Consider the following 22,471-nt stretch of genomic DNA (forward strand, 5'->3'; position numbering starts at 1 on the left):
CACTCAACTTGAAACACTAATGTAATAGGATGGCTGATGATAAATCCACCAAATTGTTTTGATAAAATTATATGCATTAATGAGTTACACAATACAGTATACAAATCACTAATGTATATGTGTAGTGAATTTATCAAAATGCATGGCTGAAATATCACCGCCCAATTTGGATATATGTTAACGACCTGTGAAGTTCAACTGTTCAAGATAGCCTTTCTTGAATTCTAGCATGAATTCGAGGATCATGTATTTCGAGCTCGAGTCCAAATTTAAGGTAAATGTCTACCTAGTTAGTTTCATAGTAGTCCACTTGATGTGTCAGATCTCTTCCAATTATTTAAGATGATTTTGATTAATATTAAACAAAATTATGTAAGGAGTCCATGTGATTTTTACAAAATTGCTATTCTGATTCAGAAGTTTCATTACCAGAAGAATTCTTGCAATTTTTTTTTTTTTTTGGAACAACAAAATTTTATTACCAACACCACAACCCCTTAGTAAGGCACTAGGGAGAGGGCCCAACACATACAACGACGAATTCTTGCAATTTATCATAGTTGAGTGAGGAGTCTAATTTACTTTGTTAAATTCCATCATGTAACAGCACCACACCTGCAACTTTATTTCTTTCAAATGTTAAGTTAAACACTAATTCTCTTTTCTGCTTCAAATATCAAATCCTTTAATCAAATTAAAATTATAAATTTCTCTAATTTCTCATCAATTTCAATTAAAAATAAAACGAGTCACTAAAAAACAAATACATTAGCTCCGTCGTCGATGCAGTACAGTGAGCCACCAAACAAAAGCTCCATAACCACAACCGTCAGCCCGTCACTAGCTTTGTCGTTCTTGTATCTCTTTCGCCCAGTGGTAAATTTAACAGTTATTTTTTGTGTAAATGATTCATGGAAGAGATTATTGATCTGGTAGTCAAAGTTGTTTTATTTTATTTTATTTTTTTTTAATTTAGGGCTTTGGTTTGAAATTAATTGATTAAACTGTTGGAGTTGAGATGAAACTGTTGTTTAATTCTAATTCTAATTAGGGTTTATAGTCAAATTTGATTGTAGGAACCTGGGGTTTGAGCAAACATCGCATGATTCCACGTAGCTTCACTTGCCGTTGGAATGTACGTTTGTCGCCATTGAACTCAATCACCTACATTGTTTGATTTAATTTTGTTGTAGCTTCACATGATTCTCTGTAGTTAGCAGGGGTGATTAAAAAAACACAAGATTAGGTAGACGAAAACAACAACAAAATCCAATACTGCATTACTGGTGTATTAGGATGTGAGATGTAGACAATCTTTCCCCTATTCGAAAATAAAAACAAGTCATTTTTCCACCCAAAGTGAAAACACACTCAAAAGTAGAGAAAAAATCATCATTCCCTCTATTTGAAGGATAAAGAGATTGCTTCCGAATAGACCTTCGACCAATAAGTAGTAATTTTTTTTTAAGAAAAATAGTAAAATAAAGTTAAAAATAAAATTGATACGTCATGAAAATGGTAGAATCAAATTTTTATGGATTTTAAATTCTGCCTGTAATTCAATTTAGGCTCTAAACGGCAGTCAGGACGCCAATAAATCGATGCTTGCTGTTGACTAAAAAATAGAATCAAATTACATAGACATTCCTTTCTAAAAAAAATACACGAATTGTTGAAACTTAATTTTTTCAACTGAATAATTCAGAAGTTTGCATTTTCGTTCGTAGATAGTCCAACCATATGACGTCCGTTAATTCTCTCCATTTACTTCAAACATGTGCCATGTACATGAGGGTATTTTCCTCATTTGACTTCTTCTCCCCTTTACTTCTTCCCATTCTTTTTCTTTTCAAATTTCCCCTTTCCAGATTTCCATCAAATAAAAAATCCTAACCTAATTAATTATATCCCGAAAAAAACACAAATTATTTATCACAAACTAATTACAAAGTGTTATTCAAGCATCAACATAGTTCATCAAAACCTAAATTACACTTCAAAATCAATATATCAAAAAACCCTAAAATCAGAACCTAATACCAGTAACCTAAAATCAAAACTCAAATCACCACTGACAGTGAAGATGAAACTATAACCTAAATCACAAGAGAGTTTAGATCTATAACTTCTAAAATAAATCAATATGTAATATTTGAGCTTATCCTTTTTTGTCACATGGACAGTGGAGATGAAACTAAATATCTCAAAATGATTAACTCACCTTTTATTTATCCCATTCTTTCGCACCATACCTTCATGGACAAAAAAAGCAACCCTTGAATTCCGCTACTGCTTGAAACTGAGAATTAGGCGTCGACGAAGGTTTGACCAGATTTAACGCCGCCGGTGGCCAGATGCAACAACGCTGGTGGCATGATTTAACTGTGGTCAACCAATAGCTGAACTATGAAAAAAACGCAAGTTCAGTGGCCGGAATCGAAGGCACTTAAGTCTGATGATTGTTCGTGATGGCAAGTTCATTGGCCGGAATCACAACTACCGGGGACTCCCAAAACATGCACTTGAAAATGACAGAGAGTCCTTGTGGTTCTTGATTTTGTTATTTGATTTTGGAAATGACGAAAAATCCTGCCATTTTTCTGTTTTATTTAATGTTTTAATGATTTTGAAGTTTATGTAAATTTGGATTTGGATTTGATTTGGTGGAAGAAGATAAGGAAGAAGAAGCGTATGATTCTGTAAATTGGGATTACTTACTTTTTATGCTTTCTTCGTTGGGGTTTGGTCATAAAATGGTGCTCGTAGATTAGGAGTTGTCTTGATTCGGCTAAAACTTCTGTCCTCGTTAATGGTAGCCCGACCAGAGAGTTTGCTATTAACCGAGGCTCGAGACAAGGCGATCCACTAAGTCCTTTCCTCTTCATCATTGTTATGGAGGGATTACATTTAGCTTTTAACCGCGCGATGGAAATCAATTACATCCGTGGTGTTAAAGTTGGTCACGATAATATTCACCTTTCTCATTTTCTTTATGTAGATGACGTTATCATCTTGTCAGAATGGAGTACACAAGAGATGAATCGAATTCTTATCATTTTGAAAGTGTTCTTTTTGGTTTCAGGTTTAAAGATTAATGTCATTAAATCCCACTTTTTTGGTATTGGTGTCGAGGATTCGGAAGTCGTGACTCTCGCGGCTGCTGCAGGGACTCAGGTTGGTGTTTTCCCAACTAAGTACCTAGGTATTCCGATTGGATCTAATATGAACTTAACGGCTAATTGGGACTCGTTACTTGATAAGTTTCGTACCAAACTTTCCTCGTGGAAGGCATGTTTACTTTCATCGGGTGGAAGATTAACCCTTATTAAATCCGTTTTGGGTAGCCTTGGCATTTATCTCTTGTCATTGTATAGATGTCCGGTTTCGGTTTTAAAGCGGCTTGAATCTATCAGGGCGAGATTCTTTTGGGCCGGAAGTGACTTCGCTAAAAAGATGTCTTGGGTTAAATGGGACAAAGTTATTACTTCATTTGATAAAGGTGGCCTTAATGTGGGAAGTCTAAAGGCTTTTAACATTGCCTTGGTTAATAAATGGAGGTGGAGGTATTTATCCAACCCGGATGAGTATTGGGTTTCGATCATCAAATCTATACATGGTAACATTTTTGAGAAGTCTTCGGGTTCCTGTTCTAGTACATGGAATAATATTGTTGGTACATGTTCTAAAGCAATTAGTGATGGTCTTCTGCCTTCGAATTTATTTCGAATGGATATTGGTGATGGTAGAAATTCTCGTTTTTGGCATGACCTTTGGTGTGGTAACTCTACTTTAGCGTGTCGGTACAATCGGTTATTTTGCTTGTATGTTAACAAAGATGACATGATTGCTGATAAATGGGTTGATGGTGAATGGCAATGGGTGTGGAATAGGCAGAATTTGGGAAGTCGGAACGACCAATTGCTTACATTGCTTCGTGAGGATATTAGTTTCTGTTTTTTTATCGGATCGAACTGATAGATGGTCCTGTTCGATTACTTCTGATGGTTTATACTCCGTTAAAGCAGCGAGGGAGGCTATTGATCGGGTGACGCTTTCATCTTCTAATTTTAAAATCGTTTGGTACAAATTCGTCCCGAGGAAGGTTAACGTCTTCATTTGGCGGTTAAGGTTGGATTCTCTTCCCGTTCGGTGGAACCTCTCCGCGAAAGGTATAGAGATTCCCACTATTGTTTGTCCGGTTTGTAACAATGGGGTCGAGTCTCAAGATCATCTATTCTTCGAGTGTCATTTGGCTTCGGATCTATGGCACAAGATTAAGATTTGGTTGGATTTGGTTATGCCTGCGTTCTCTTCTTGGGACACGTTTATTGTTTGGCTTGAGGGTGTCCGTCTCTCACAAAAGAACAAGGATCAGATCGTGGCTATTATGGTTACTTTTTTGTGGGCTATTTGGCGGTATCGTAATGGAGTTGTTTTTAATGATTCGTTTTGTAACATTAGCAATCTTTTCGATGTAATTAGATTTCTTTCCTTTCGTTGGTTAAAACATAGAGGTTATCTAGTTTCAAATTGAAACTTATGGCTTTCTATGCCGTTGTAATTCTCCTTTAGCGTCTTGCTAGGGAGCGTTTTATTTATATATCTTTATTTGGCCGTAAAAAAAAAAGGAAGAAGATGAAGAAACTGAGAGGTTTAAATTAGGGTATGATATTTGGGTAAGATAAATGCGGAGATTAGGAAGTTAAAAGGAGAATTGATATGTAAAATGATGAAAATACTCTCATGTACATGGCACATGCCCGAAGTTGACGGAGAGAATCAACGAACGTCACATGGATGGACTATCCACGAACGAAAATGCAAACTTTTGGAATATTTAGTTGAAAAAATCAAGTTTGAACTATCTGTGTATTTTTTATCAGACCACAAGGACTATCGGCGTTATTTTATCTAAAAAAGTAACTAGTAAATAAATACTTAAATTTTTTTAGTAAAATTGAAATACTATATTTAGTTTTGTGTGAATGTATAATAACGCCTTTAAAAAAAAAAAAAAAAAAAAAAAAAAAAACCAAACCTTATAGATAAAAATAAATTTGAAGTTCAAACGAGTATGACAGCACCAGAGTCCAACATTATACCTTTCATTTTATACGAAACTTTGTAACACGTTGTCACATAGATCGAGAAAGGAATTGCGAGTCTTTATAAACTTGAAGTTGTAGCTAATCTATATTTTCCTCCATCATTTTTAGTTAAAATCTGAAAATATTTAGTTACTCCATTACTTTAGCTTTGGCTCGTCAAACGCTTAAGTTACACCTCAATCATATGATGCCAAAACATCGTTCAAAACTAGAGGTGACAAAAGGGTCCGCTTGGCTTGTTATGTAGCTGGTCTAAGGCACCTCTGTCACATCAGCGCCACCTCAGCAACTTCTTCCTAAGACCTAACTCATCACACTTCCTAATATCAATGACATACCCTTTAACCATCAAATGGACCCACCAAAATTAATTAATTAATACATTATACCACTTTTAATGTGTAATGTACAACTAAATAATACCATATGCTCCGTCCTTCAATATTGCTATACCAAACCATAATCAGTGGCGGCCTTTCAAGGAAGCTCCAAAAACTAGCGCTAACAATGGAGTCTTCCAAAGATTTGGCTTTGACACTCCAACGGCACTGCCATTGTGGGTAGCCTAATTGTCTACACTTTTTGTCCAATATGTTTCCTTCTTGTTTTATAAAAAGGATGTGTTACATAGATTGCAAAGGTTACATTATTTAACTAATGATTAGTTGCCAAAAAATACAGCTAGCATAATTGTAAATGTTAGGTCTGGAAATACCTTAAGATGTAAGTTAATTTAGTGTTGTAATTAGGAATTTTAAGGGGACTTGTATATGGGGTATAATAAATAAAGTCTTCCCACCTAGTCACAAAAGCTTAACTGTAACGATCTGGAAATTTCTGACCAAATTTAAAACTTAATCTTTATATGATTTCGACAAGATAAGCAAAGTCTGTAATATTGATTCTCAAAATTTTTGAACTAATGTTATATATTCAGTTAACATTTGACTATTGACCGACGATTCACGAACATCTATTTGTATATATATATATATATATATATATATATATATATATATATATATATATATATATGTATATATATATATATATATATATATATATATATATATATACAATAAGTTGGAATATTAAAATTAATTATAAATAACTTGCAATGTGTATTTAAAAAACTGATTTATGTATATTAAATAAAGATATATACATATATATATATTTTCAAGTTATTTAGTAAACGATAGTAACATTCGATTATTGATTCGATTGATATTTAGATAAGTTAACTAAAACGTTTAAGATGAACAAGTAAAACACTAATTTGCTACAGTATTTTCGAATTGTTACAGTACCCGAAAAGCTACAGTGTTTTCAAAAACCACTATTTGCTGCAGTAAAAAACATTTTGCTACAGTAAAACACTATTTCAAAATGAAAATGTATGTATATGTCATAACTCTAGCTTTTCGACCTAAGTTGTCAAGTTTGACTTCTTTAAGTTACCTTTTCCGACATGACGAGTAAATTTATCAATCTATGTCTTGGTTTATTTTAGGGTTTGTATAGCCCTAAGGATGCATTTTAAGCTTTACTTGATTGGGTATTACTTTACATATTTGCATAAAGTTATAAACCCTAACTTATCATCATAAACCCTAGTTTACTACTATGAACCCTAATTCATTACCATAAACCTAAAATTGAAAATTATACTTTTATGTATATATTAATTTAATAAATAAACTTGTTAACTAAGTATTTAGAATAAAGACTTGAAACAATTTCATTTGAACATTTGTTCATAAGATAGAAACTTTTCTACACTTCTTCATTTTCACAACTAGTTTTGAATTCCTTGAACTTAACCATTTTTATCAACCTTAACCTATCTTGATTAGAATCTAACTTTAGCTTACTTCCTAAACCCTAAACATACAAGTAAACATCTTAGGATTTAACATTAGAAAGCCTACACAAGTACATGTACACTTGCAAAACCAAAAATTGACTAGAACACCTACATCATCATCATCATCATCATCAACGTTTTCATCATCATCATACACCATCATCAAAATATCTTCTCAAATATCTTCACTTATACTTCTCCACTAAGCTAAATATCTTGCAAGACATAATCATGATTGTAGTAACCCGAACTTTTCCATGTTTATATATATTAATTGAGATTGATATTTACATGATTAAATGTTTCCAACATGTTAAGCAATCAAACTTATTAAGACTTGATTAATTGAAATATGTTTCATATAGACAATTGACCACCCAAGTTGACCGGTGATTTACGAACGTTAAAACTTGTAAAAACTATATGATGACATATATATGGATATATATATAGTTAACATGATACTATGATAAGTAAACATATCATTAAGTATATTAACAATGAACTACATATATAAAAACAAGACTACTAACTTAATGATTTTTAAACGAGACATATATGTAACGATTATCGTTGTAAAGACATTTAATGTATATATATATCATATTAAGAGATATTCATACATGATAATATCATGATAATATAATAATTTAAAATCTCATTTGATATTATAAACATTGGGTTAACAACATTTAACAAGATCGTTAACCTAAAGGTTTCAAAACAACACTTACATGTAACGACTAACGATGACTTAACGACTCAGTTAAAATGTATATACATGTAGTGTTTTAATATGTATTTATACACTTTTGAAAGACTTCAATACAATTATCAAAATACTTCTACTTAACAAAAATGCTTACAATTACATTCTCGTTCAGTTTCATCAACAATTCTACTCGTATGCACCCGTATTCGTACTCGTACAATACACAGCTTTTAGATGTATGTACTATTGATATATACACTCCAATGATCAGCTCTTAGCAGCCCATGTGAGTCACCTAACACATGTGAGAACCATCATTTGGCAACTAGCATAAAATATCTCATAAAATTACAAAAATATGAGTAATCATTCATGACTTATTTACATGAAAACAAAATTACATATCCTTTATATCTAATCCATACACCAACGACCAAAAACACCTACAAACACTTTCATTCTTCAATTTTCTTCATCTAATTGATCTCTCTCAAGTTCTATCTTCAAGTTCTAAGTGTTCTTCATAAATTCCAAAAGTTCTAGTTTCATAAAATCAAGAATACTTCCAAGATTGCAAGTTTACTTCCAAGTTTTCTAAATCCATTCCAAGTAATCATCCAAGATCAAGAAACCTTTGTTACTTACAGTAGGTTATCTTTCTAATACAAGGTAATAATCATATTCAAACTTTAATTCAATTTCTATAACTATAACAATCTTATTTCGAGTGGAAATCTTACTTGAAATTGTTTTCGTGTCATGATTCCGCTTCAAGAACTTTCAAGCCATCCAAGGATCCTTTGAAGCTAGATCTATTTTTCTAATTTCCAGTAGGTTTATCCAAGGAACTTGAGGTAGTAATGATGTTCATAACATCATTCGATTCATACATATAAAGCTATCTTATTCGAAGGTTTAAACTTGTAATCACTAGAACATAGTTTAGTTAATTCTAAACTTGTTCGCAAATAAAAGTTAATCCTTCTAACTTGAATTTTAAAATCAACTAAACACATGTTCTATATCTATATGATATGCTAACTTAATGATTTAAAACCTGGAAACACGAAAAACACCGTAAAACCGGATTTACGCCGTCGTAGTAACACCGCGGGCTGTTTTGGGTTAGTTAATTAAAAACTATGATAAACTTTGATTTAAAAGTTGTTATTCTGAGAAAATGATTTTTATTATGAACGTGAAACTATATCCAAAAATTATGGTTAAACTCAAAGTGGAAGTATGTTTTCTAAAATGGTCATCTAGACGTCGTTCTTTCGACTGAAATGACTACCTTTACAAAAATGACTTGTAACTTATTTTTCCGACTATAAACTTATACTTTTTCTGTTTAGATTCATAAAATAGAGTTCAATATGAAACCATAGCAATTTGATTCACTCAAAACGGATTTAAAATGAAGAAGTTATGGGTAAAACAAGATTGGATAATTTTTCTCATTTTAGCTACGTCAAAATTGGTAACAAATCTATTCCAACCATAACTTAATCAACTTGTATTGTATATTATGTAATCTTGAGATACCATAGACACGTATACAATGTTTCGACCTATCATGTCGACACATCTATATATATTTCGGAACAACCATAGACACTCTATATGTGAATGTTGGAGTTAGCTATACAGGGTTGAGGTTGATTTCAAAATATATATAGTTTGAGTTGTGATCAATACTGAGATACGTATACACTGGGTCGTGGATTGATTCAAGATAATATTTATCGATTTATTTCTGTACATCTAACTGTGGACAACTAGTTGTAGGTTACTAACGAGGACAGCTGACTTAATAAACTTAAAACATCAAAATATATTAAAAGTGTTGTAAATATATTTTGAACATACTTTGATATATATGTATATATTGTTATAGGTTCGTGAATCAACCAGTGGCCAAGTCTTACTTCTCGACGAAGTAAAAATCTGTGAAAGTGAGTTATAGTCCCACTTTTAAAATCTAATATTTTTGGGATGAGAATACATGCAGGTTTTATAAATGATTTACAAAATAGACACAAGTACGTGAAACTACATTCCATGGTTGAATTATCGAAATCAAATATGCCCCTTTTTATTTAGTCTGGTAATCTAAGAATTAGGGAACGGACACCCTAATTGACGCGAATTCTAAAGATAGATCTATTGGGCCTAACAAACCCCATCCAAAGTACCGGATGCTTTAGTACTTCGAAATTTATATCATATCCGAAGGTTGTCCCGGAATGATGGGGATATTCTTATATATGCATCTTGTTAATGTCGGTTACCAGGTGTTCACCATATGAATGATTTTTATCTCTATGTATGGGATGTGTATTGAAATATGAAATCTTGTGGTCTATTATTATGATTTGATATATATAGGTTAAACCTATAACTCACCAACATTTTTGTTGACGTTTTAAGCATGTTTATTCTCAGGTGATTATTAAGAGCTTCCGCTGTCGCATACTTAAATAAGGACGAGATTTGGAGTCCATGCTTGTATGATATTGTGTAAAAACTGCATTCAAGAAACTTATTTTGTTGTAACATATTTGTATTGTAAACCATTATGTAATGGTCATGTGTAAACAGGATATTTTAGATTATCATTATTTGATAATCTACGTAAATCTTTTTAAACCTTTATTGATGAAATAAAGGTTATGGTTTGTTTTAAAATGAATGCAGTCTTTGAAAAACGTCTCATATAGAGGTCAAAACCTCGCAACGAAATCAATTAATATGGAACGTTTTTAATCAATAAGAACGGGACATTTCAGTTGGTATCCGAGCGTTGGTCTTAGAGAACCAGAATTTTGCATTAGTGTGTCTTATCGAGTTTGTTAGGATGCATTAGTGAGTCTGGACTTCGACCGTGTTTACTTGAAAAATGATTGCTTAACAAATTTTGTTGGAAACTATATATTTTTAACATGTGAATATTATGTGATATATTAATCTCTTAACGCGTTTGATATTATGTGATAGATGTCTACCTCTAGAACAAGTCCCATTGACTCACCTAATAATAATGAAGAGTCAAATGTAAATTGGAATGATTCGTGGACTGATTCACAAGTTCCCGAAGAGGAACCGGAAGAAGAGTCGGAACCGGAAGAAGAATCGGAACCGGATGAAGAAATAGAACCGGTGGGGGAAATAATAAAACGGTTAAGTAAAAGAAAATCCTCAACCAACCGACCAAGGTTAATTATGGTCAATGGTGTTTCCGCCAAGGAAGCAAACTATTGGGAGGATTACCAATTCTCCGATGAATCGAATTCCGACGAGAATTCCGATGATGTTATAGAAATTACCCCAACTGAATTTAAAAAGGCAAAAGAAAATAATAAGGGAAAGGGCATAAAAATAGAGAAATCTAATTCCAACCCCGATGAACTTTATATGTATCGTCAACCCCCGAAGTCCTTAAGTTGTAACAATGACCCGGGAACCTCTAAACCACCAGGTTTTTCTAAACCAATGTGGAAAACGACGGCTCGTATTAGGGGAACATCATATATCCCTAGAAACTTGGCAAAACGAACCAAAACCGAAGAAGAAGAAACAAGCGAGTCGGAATAAGATAGTTGTATTCGTGTGGTGTAATATATGTAATATAGTGTGCTTATGCTTTATGATATATGTAAAATTTGCTTCTATTAATAAGTATTTTTTTTATGAATCTAACTCTTGTCTATTTTACAGTATAAAAACACAAAATGGATAGACAACCCAATATTTTAAGAGACCTACCCGGAGACATGATTGATGAAATCTTGTCTAGAGTCGGTCAGAATTCTTCGGCACAACTATTTAAGGCGAGATCAGTTTGTAAGACATTCGAAGAACGTTCCAAGAATGCCTTGGTTTATAAAAGGCTTTCGTTCGAAAGATGGGGGATATCACATTGGGAAATCCATAAGTTACGATGTGTTTACTTTGACGCATATATTGCGGGGAACTCAAATGCTATTTTACGCAATGGGTTAAGAAATTATTTTGACTCAATATATCCGAATATTGGACTTCGTGATTTAGAAAAAGCGGCTAACATGCAACATAAAGAATCATGTTATGCTTACGGATTAGTAATGTTCGCTTCTCACCAAAGTGAGAACAAGAACATCGGGCTACAACTATTAAACAAAACGTTCCCACAAGTGACGAAGTCGGTAATTGGGGTAAGAAATGAGGTTTTTAGATTGTTACGGGACTGTTGGACATTACGTAACCCTCGTCCCTTTGACGACGTTACAACACGCTGTCTTATCAACGGCCATAACGGTTATGTTCCACAAGACCAAGGATGGGAAGTAATCCTAGTAAAACCAGAATGCATGACTTGTTTCTGGACGTATGAATTACGTGTCTTTATTGCCTTTGCTGAACGACTTGTGTACTAGCTAGAATTATCTTCACAACCATCTTGTATCAAATTTATTGTGTGCTATATTTCATGCTATATGTAAAATAAGCGGTATTGTAAGTTTGTAAAATATTGTGTAAAAGTTTGAATGCGAAATATTATTATAATCAGTTTTTTATATAGAATTGTAGTAGTTGAATTGTATATTAGCTGCTAAGTATGAACTTAACGGGTAGGTACTACCCGAATTTAAACTTATAAAACACTAATATGAAGAAAAAGCTTTTATAAATGAGTTCATATTATGCTACGAAATACTATTAACTACTCTTAATATTCTGTATGATTAACTTGTTCCATTTGACTATTTTGAAGGAAATGGCACCGACTACTCGACACACCGTGAATATGAATGAAGAGGAATTCCGTACTTTTCTAGCTTCAAACATAGCCGCAGTACAGGCTGCGCTACATACCAACAATAACCTTGGATCTAGCCGTACAGGAAATCGTGTAGGATGCACCTACAAAGAATTCACTGCCTGCAAACCTTTGGAATTTGATGGAACCAAGGACCGATCGGATTGAAACGGTGGACCGAGAAGGTCGAATCGGTGTTTGCCATAAGTAAGTGTACTGAAGAGGACAAAGTGAAGTACGCTACGCATACCTTCACAGGTTCTGCGTTAACATGGTGGAATACCTATCTAGAGCAAGTGGGACAAGACGATGCGTACGCACTACCGTGGTCAGCATTCAAACACTTGATGAACGAGAAGTACCGTCCCAGAACCGAGGTCAATAAGCTCAAGACAGAACTTAGAGGGTTACGAACCCAAGGATTTGATATTACCACGTATGAAAGACGATTCACAGAATTGTGCCTATTGTGTCCGGGAGCATTCGAAGATGAGGAATAGAAGATCGGCGCGTTTGTGAAAGGATTACCGGAAAGAATCCAAGAAGATATAAGTTCACACGAGCCCGCCTCCATACAACAGGCATGTAGAATGGCTCATAAACTAGTGAACCAGATTGAAGAAAGAATTAAAGAACAGACTGCTGAAGAGGCCAATGTGAAGCAAGTCAAAAGAAAGTGGGAGGAAAACGGTGATAAGAATCACCAATACAACAACATCAATTACAACAATAATCGCAACAATTATCCCAACAATCACAACATCAATCGCAACTGCAACAAACGGCCCAACAACAACAACAACAACAGCAACTACAACAATCATCCCAACAACAATAATAACCGCAACAACAACAACAATCAGAAGCAACTATGCCAAAGGTGTGAAAAGTATCACTCGGGGTTCTGTACCAAATTTTGCAACAAGTGTAAAAGAAATGGTCATAGCGCGGCGAAGTGTGAGGTCTACGGACCAGGGGTTAATAGAACGAAAGGAACAAATGGTGTCGGAACGAGTAATAGCGGAGCAAGTAGTGTCGGAGCAAGTTATGCCAATGTAGTTTGTTATAAATTTGGAAAACCGAGCCACATTATTAGAAATTGCCCGAACCAGGAGAACACGAATGGACAAGGCCGCGGAAGAGTTTTCAATATTAATGCGGCAGAGGCACAGGAAGACCCGGAGCTTGTTACGGGTACGTTTCTTATTGACAATAAATCTGCTTACATTTTATTTGATTCGGGTGCGGATAGAAGCTATATGAGTAGAGATTTTTGTGCTAAATTAAATTGTCCATTGACGCCTTTGGATAGTAAATTTTTACTCGAATTAGCAAATGGTAAATTAATTTCAGCAGATAATATATGTCAGAATCGAGAAATTAAACTGGTTAGCGAAACATTTAAGATTGATTTGATACTAGTAGAGTTAGGGAGTTTTGATGTGATAATCGGTATGGACTGGTTGAAAGAAGTGAAAGCAGAGATCGTTTGTTACAAAAATGCAATTCGCATTATACGAGAAAAAGGAAAACCCTTAATGGTGTACGGAGAAAAGGGCAACACGAAGCTACATCTTATTAGTAATTTGAAGGCACAAAAACTAATAAGAAAAGGTTGCTATGCTGTTCTAGCACACGTCGAGAAAGTACAAACTGAAGAAAAGAGCATCAATGATGTTCCCATTGCAAAAGAATTTCCCGATGTATTTTCGAAAGAATTACCGGGATTACCCCCACATCGATCCGTTGAATTTCAAATAGATCTTGTACCAGGAGCTGCACCAATAGCTCGTGCTCCTTACAGACTCGCACCCAGCGAGATAAAAGAACTGCAAAGCCAATTACAAGAACTTTTAGAGCGTGGTTTCATTCGACCAAGCACATCACCGTGGGGAGCTCCTGTTTTGTTTGTCAAGAAGAAAGATGGTACATTCAGGTTGTGTATCGACTACCGAGAGTTGAACAAACTTACCATCAAGAACCGCTACCCACTACCGAGAATTGACGACTTATTTGATCAACTACAAGGCTCGTCTGTTTATTCAAAGATTGACTTACGTTCCGGGTATCATCAAATGCGGGTGAAAGAAGATGATATTCCAAAGACTGCTTTCAGAACACGTTACGGTCATTACGAGTTTATGGTTATGCCGTTTGGTTTAACTAATGTACCAGCTGTGTTCATGGACCTTATGAACCGAGTGTGTGGACCATACCTTGACAAGTTTGTCATTGTTTTCATTGATGACATACTTATTTACTCAAAGAATGACCAAGAACACGGTGAACATTTGAGAAAGGTGTTAGAAGTATTGAGGAAGGAAGAATTGTACGCTAAGTTTTCAAAGTGTGCATTTTGGTTGGAAGAAGTTCAATTCCTCGGTCACATAGTGAACAAAGAAGGTATTAAGGTGGATCCGGCAAAGATAGAAACTGTTGAAAAGTGGGAAACCCCGAAAACTCCGAAACACATTCGCCAGTTTTTAGGACTAGCTGGTTACTACAGAAGGTTCATCCAAGACTTTTCCAGAATAGCAAAACCCTTGACTGCATTAACGCATAAAGGGAAGAAATTTGAATGGAATGATGAACAAGAGAAAGCGTTTCAGTTATTGAAGAAAAAGCTAACTACTGCACCTATATTATCATTGCCTGAAGGGAATGATGATTTTGTGATTTATTGCGACGCATCAAAGCAAGGTCTCGGTTGTGTATTAATGCAATGGACGAAGGTGATTGCTTATGCGTCTAGACAATTGAAGATTCACGAGCAAAATTATACGACGCATGATTTGGAATTAGGCGCGGTTGTTTTTGCATTAAAGACTTGGAGGCACTACTTATATGGGGTCAAAAGTATTATATATACCGACCACAAAAGTCTTCAACACATATTTAATCAGAAACAACTGAATATGAGGCAGCGTTGGTGGATTAAATTGTTGAATGATTACGACTTTGAGATTCGTTACCACCCGGGGAAGGCAAATGTGGTAGCCGATGCCTTGAGCAGGAAGGACAGAGAACCCATTCGAGTAAAATCTATGAATATAATGATTCATAATAACCTTACTACTTAAATAAAGGAGGCGCAACAAGGAGTTTTAAAAGAGGGAAATTTAAAGGATGAAATATCCAAAGGATCGAAGAAGCATCTTAATATTCGGGAAGACGGAACCCGGTATAGGGCTGAAAGGATTTGGGTACCAAAATTTGGAGATATGAGAGAAATGGTACTTAGAGAAGCTTATAAAACCAGATACTCAATACATCCTGGAACGGGGAAGATGTATAAAGATCTCAAGAAACATTTTTGGTGGCCGGGTATGAAAGCCGATGTTGCTAAATACGTAGGAGAATGTTTGACGTGTTCTAAGGTCAAAGCTGAGCATCAGAAACCATCAGGTCTACTTCAACAACCCGAAATCCCGGAATGGAAATGGGAAAACATTACCATGGATTTCATCACTAAATTGCCAAGGACTGCAAGTGGTTTTGATACTATTTGGGTAATAGTTGATCATCTCACCAAATCAGCACACTTCCTGCCAATAAGAGAAGATGACAAGATGGAGAAGTTAACACGACTGTATTTGAAGGAAGTCGTCTCCAGACATGGAATGCCAATCTCTATTATCTCTGATAGGGATGGCAGATTTATTTCAAGATTCTGGCAGACATTACAACAAGCATTAGGAACTCGTCTAGACATGAGTACTGCCTATCATCCACAAACTGATGGACAGAGCGAAAGGACGATACAAACGCTTGAAGACATGCTACGAGCATGTGTTATTGATTTCGGAAACAGTTGGGATCGACATCTACCGTTAGCAGAATTTTCCTACAACAATAACTACCATTCAAGCATTGAGATGGCGCCGTTTGAAGCACTTTATGGTAGAAAGTGCATGTCTCCGATTTGTTGGAGTGAAGTGGGGGATAGACAGATTACGGGTCCGGAGATTATACAAGAAACTACCGAGAAGATCATCCAAATTCAACAACGGTTGAAAACGCCCAAAGTCGACAAAAGAGCTACGCTGACATTAAAAGAAAAGATATAGAATTTGAAATTGGAGAGATGGTCATGCTTAAAGTTGCACCTTGGAAAGGCGTTGTTCGATTTGGTAAATGAGGGAAATTAAATCCAAGGATATTGGACCATTCAAGATTATTGATCGTGTCGGACCAGTAGCTTACCGACTTGAGTTACCTCAACAACTCGCGGCTGTACATAACACTTTCCACATCTCGAATTTGAATAAATGTTTTGCTAAAGAAGATCTCACTATTCCGTTAGATGAAATCCAAATCAACGAAAAACTTCAATTCATCGAAGAACCCGTTGAAATAATGGATCGTGAGGTTAAAAGACTTAAGCAAAACAAGATACCAATTGTTAAGGTTCGATGGAATGCTCGTAGAGGACCCGAGTTCACCTGGGAGCGTGAAGATCAGATGAAGAAGAAATACCCTCATCTATTTCCAGAAGATTCGTCAACACCTTCAACAGCTTAAAATTTCGGGACGAAATTTATTTAACGGGTAGGTACTGTAGTGACCCGAACTTTTCCATGTTTATATATATTAATTGAGATTGATATTTACATGATTAAATGTTTCCAACATGTTAAGCAATCAAACTTGTTAATACTTGATTAATTGAAATATGTTTCATATAGACAATTGACCACCCAAGTTGACCGGTGATTTACGAACGTTAAAACTTGTAAAAACTATATGATGACATATATATGGATATATATATAGTTAACATGATACTATGATAAGTAAACATATCATTAAGTATATTAACAATGAACTACATATATAAAAACAAGACTACTAACTTAATGATTTTTAAACGAGACATATATGTAACGATTATCGTTGTAAAGACATTTAATGTATATATATCATATTAAGAGATATTCATACATGATAATATCATGATAATATAATAATTTAAAATCTCATTTGATATTATAAACATTGGGTTAACAACATTTAACAAGATCGTTAACCTAAAGGTTTCAAAACAACACTTACATGTAACGACTAACGATGACTTAACGACTCAGTTAAAATGTATATACATGTAGTGTTTTAATATGTATTTATACACTTTTGAAAGACTTCAATACACTTATCAAAATACTTCTACTTAACAAAAATGCTTACAATTACATCCTCGTTCAGTTTCATCAACAATTCTACTCGTATGCACCCGTATTCGTACTCGTACAATACACAGCATTTAGATGTATGTACTATTGGTATATACACTCTAATTATCAGCTCTTAGCAGCCCATGTGAGTCACCTAACACATGTGGGAACCATCATTTGGCAACTAGCATAAAATATCTCATAAAATTACAAAAATATGAGTAATCATTCATGACTTATTTACATGAAAACAAAATTACATATCCTTTATATCTAATCCATACACCAACGACCAAAAACACCTACAAACACTTTCATTCTTCAATTTTCTTCATCTAATTGATCTCTCTCTAGTTCTATTTTCAAGTTCTAAGTGTTCTTCATAAATTCCAATAGTTCTAGTTTCATAAAATCAAGAATACTTCCAAGATTGCAAGTTTACTTCCAAGTTTTCTAAATCCATTCCAAGTAATCATCCAAGATCAAGAAACCTTTGTTACTTACAGTAGGTTATCTTTCTAATACAAGGTAATAATCATATTCAAACTTTAATTCAATTTCTATAACTATAACAATCTTATTTCGAGTGGAAATCTTACTTGAAATTGTTTTCGTGTCATGATTCCGCTTCAAGAACTTTCAAGCCATCCAAGGATCCTTTGAAGCTAGATCTATTTTTCTAATTTCCTGTAGGTTTATCCAAGGAACTTGAGGTAGTAATGATGTTCATAACATCATTCGATTCATACATATAAAGCTATCTTATTCGAAGGTTTAAACTTGTAATCACTAGAACATAGTTTAGTTAATTCTAAACTTGTTCGCAAATAAAAGTTAATCCTTCTAACTTGACTTTTAAAATCAACTAAACACATGTTCTATATCTATATGATATGCTAACTTAATGATTTAAAACCTGGAAACACGAAAAACACCGTAAAACCGGATTTACGCCGTCGTAGTAACACCGCGGGCTGTTTTGGGTTAGTTAATTAAAAACTATGATAAACTTTGATTTAAAAGTTGTTATTCTGAGAAAATGATTTTTATTATGAACATGAAACTATATCCAAAAATTATGGTTAAACTCAAGGTGGAAGTATGTTTTCTAAAATGGTCATCTAGACGTCGTTCTTTCGACTGAAATGACTACCTTTACAAAAACGACTTGTAACTTATTTTTCCGACTATAAACCTATACTTTTTCTGTTTAGATTCATAAAATAGAGTTCAATATGAAACCATAGCAATTTGATTCACTCAAAACGGATTTAAAATGAAGAAGTTATGGGTAAAACAAGATTGGATAATTTTTCTCATTTTAGCTACGTGAAAATTGGTAACAAATCTATTCCAACCATAACTTAATCAACTTGTATTGTATATTATGTAATCTTGAGATACCATAGACACGTATACAATGTTTCGACCTATCATGTCGACACATCTATATATATTTCGGAACAACCATAGACACTCTATATGTGAATGTTGGAGTTAGCTATACAGGGTTGAGGTTGATTCCAAAATATATATAGTTTTAGTTGTGATCAATACTGAGATACGTATACACTGGGTCGTGGATTGATTCAAGATAATATTTATCGATTTATTTCTGTACATCTAACTGTGGACAACTAGTTGTAGGTTACTAACGAGGACAGCTGACTTAATAAACTTAAAACATCAAAATATATTAAAAGTGTTGTAAATATATTTTGAACATACTTTGATATATATGTATATATTGTTATAGGTTCGTGAATCAACCAGTGGCCAAGTCTTACTTCCCGACGAAGTAAAAATCTGTGAAAGTGAGTTATAGTCCCACTTTTAAAATCTAATATTTTTGGGATGAGAATACATGCAGGTTTTATAAATGATTTACAAAATAGACACAAGTACGTGAAACTACATTCTATGGTTGAATTATCGAAATCGAATATGCCCCTTTTTATTTAGTCTGGTAATCTAAGAATTAGGGAATGGACACCCTAATTGACGCGAATCCTAAAGATAGATCTATTGGGCCTAACAAACCCCATCCAAAGTACCGGATGCTTTAGTACTTCGAAATTTATATCATATCCGAAGGTTGTCCCGGAATGATGGGGATATTCTTATATATGCATCTTGTTAATGTCGGTTACCAGGTGTTCACCATATGAATGATTTTTATCTCTATGTATGGGATGTGTATTGAAATATGAAATCTTGTGGTCTATTATTATGATTTGATATATATAGGTTAAACCTATAACTCACCAACATTTTTGTTGACGTTTTAAGCATGTTTATTCTCAGGTGATTATTAAGAGCTTCCGCTGTCGCATACTTAAATAAGGACGAGATTTGGAGTCCATGCTTGTATGATATTGTGTAAAAACTGCATTCAAGAAACTTATTTTGTTGTAACATATTTGTATTGTAAACCATTATGTAATGGTCGTGTGTAAACAGGATATTTTAGATTATCATTATTTGATAATCTACGTAAAGCTTTTTAAACCTTTATTGATGAAATAAAGGTTATGGTTTGTTTTAAAATGAATGCAGTCTTTGAAAAACGTCTCATATAGAGGTCAAAACCTCGCAACGAAATCAATTAATATGGAACGTTTTTAATCAATAAGAACGAGACATTTCAATGATCACCATTAATGAGCAAGGATGAGTCACTCCCTCCCCCTCCTCTCCTTGTGACACGTCCCACACCACCACCATGATCTCTATATAAAGCTCACCACCATGATGTTCATATATGTGTTTGAGACTTATAGTAAAAGTTTCATGATTTAAATCAAAGGGAAAGTCATTTTAGAATTTTATTTTGTGAAACAGGTTCAGATTCATGGCAATCTGACCAAGGGTGAAAGAATCATGCATAGCTTAAAATATAAAATAGATTTCGAACCAAAGTCTTCTGATCTAATTAGTACACTTAAGAAGGAAACCAAGTATAGTAAAATCACTTAAATCCATTAAGAAATCATCAAAATATGGTCCTATCTAATTGACACAAGAATTTGTTGAAGTAAAAAATTAGTCTAAAACCTTATCTCCAAAGACAAGGTTAATGAAGACTTTGAGACTATTACTTTTGGGAAAAAGCACTTTTATATGTTATAAGGCTTCTGTAATGTTCTTAAGTCAAATATATAAGTTTTCCTATTTTAAAATTTGCAAAAGATTGTATAATGTAAAACTGAACTGTTTTGCACACTTGTAAAGAAATGAACTTTTAACCAACTTATGTTCTGAGTTTAGAGGCTAACCTTACATGGTTAGAACCTACACTCAAAGAGCTTTCCAGAGATACTAAGTTCACTTAAAATGGATGTATAGATCTTTAGAAACACCTACACTTATGTCATGATAAAATTAGTCGAAAACAGTCTTTTTCTAAAACCATGAACTAGTGACTTTTGAAACCAAGAATCAATTTGGACATGTAAGATTACTTAAGGGATTGATCTTAAACCTTAAATAAGTACTATATCATATAGTAATACCTCTTACCTATTAAAATTTCATTAGGTCTCAAGCCCGGAACACCGAACACAATCTGACCAATTACCGTGAACGCTTCGCACCGCTTTACTTGTGAGTTCGTAGTCCCATTTTTAATCAATATTTTATACTTTTGTGATGAGATAATACTTGTTTACCGTTTTACATATTGGAATTAAGTACTTACAACTATATTCTATGTTGAGTAACAAAGGTCAATTTAGAAAGCCCGATTTTGATATCGTTAATTACCGGTTTGGTAAACGCGAATATTATGAATAGATCTATTTGAGGATGACTCCTCACATCAGGATAGGCCTACTAGGCTATCGGATGCATAACCTTCGACCACTTGCACTTAGACCTTAAGTGACGCTTATTTTCGGGTACTTCTACGTTAACGTTCGATATCGAAAGCTCATGAACTAGAATAACTTTTTAACTATTTTATACATGAAATCTTGATGTCCTTTAACTTATGCATTGTAACTAAACCTATGAACTCACCAATATTTATATTGACGTTTTTAAGTATTTATCTCAGGTACTTAACTTTTGGAAGCACTTTCAGGTCGGGCATCGTGGAAGTTTTAAAAATGTCTTTTGTTAAATTTAGTATTGATAGGCTAGATTATGATGTATTTGTATTTGTACTATATTTGTACTTGTATTTTGTAACCACGATGTAACAAAACTAAAAATAGAGACAGTGATGTAATAATATTTATGTTTCCGCTGCTACGTTGACTATGACCTGGGACACTATGCTGAAGTTCACACCACGTCTTGGGAAATCGAGACGGGGTCGTGACAGACATGGTATCAGAGCTTAGGTTATAGAGAATGTGGACAGCATTAGTGTGTCTAGACCTGACCAACTAGGAATGCATTAGTGTGTCCCGTCTATAACCGAGTCAAAATTTTTCCGGTCTCTACTATTTTTCGAGTCATATATTATTACTTTTACTCGTCGGAAATTCTATAGGCTAACTTTTATATGTTGTATACGTTAAGATGGCATCGTCTAGTTCTATGGGATCCAACACCGTGACTGCACTTATCATTGTTTGTGATGATTCAGACGATAACTCTAATAGGAATGAGTTTAAGATGTATCAACCATTCTGGCGACGATGGATCTGGGTTAGGGAAATTTTAGGTAGATGGAACCAACAAGAAGGAACCCCTTATCATGAACATAATGTGCCTCCGACCATTAACAGCAGGGATGGATTAATGGGTCAAATATAACATGACAAGATTTATACCTTATTTGCTAGAATCTTTAGGCACGAAACACGTATT

General features: G+C 34.1%; 1 long non-coding RNA gene across 4 annotated transcripts; it reads left to right on the forward strand.

The window, feature by feature from the left end:
- Positions 1-144: 144 nt before the first annotated feature.
- Positions 145-21,845, forward strand: LOC139839933 (uncharacterized). 4 transcript variants are annotated; one of them, XR_011757160.1, is made up of 3 exons: positions 145-274; positions 1,061-1,135; positions 21,711-21,845. It is a non-coding gene; the product is annotated as an uncharacterized lncRNA (long non-coding RNA). The 4 variants fall into 4 exon arrangements; XR_011757162.1 differs by lacking the exon at positions 21,711-21,845 and adding an exon at positions 21,194-21,244; XR_011757161.1 differs by lacking the exon at positions 21,711-21,845 and adding an exon at positions 12,441-12,571.
- The last annotated feature ends 626 nt before the right edge of the window (positions 21,846-22,471 follow it).

Source organism: Rutidosis leptorrhynchoides, chromosome 4 (assembly GCF_046630445.1).
Source record: "Rutidosis leptorrhynchoides isolate AG116_Rl617_1_P2 chromosome 4, CSIRO_AGI_Rlap_v1, whole genome shotgun sequence".
NCBI classification, from domain to species: domain Eukaryota; kingdom Viridiplantae; phylum Streptophyta; class Magnoliopsida; order Asterales; family Asteraceae; genus Rutidosis; species Rutidosis leptorrhynchoides.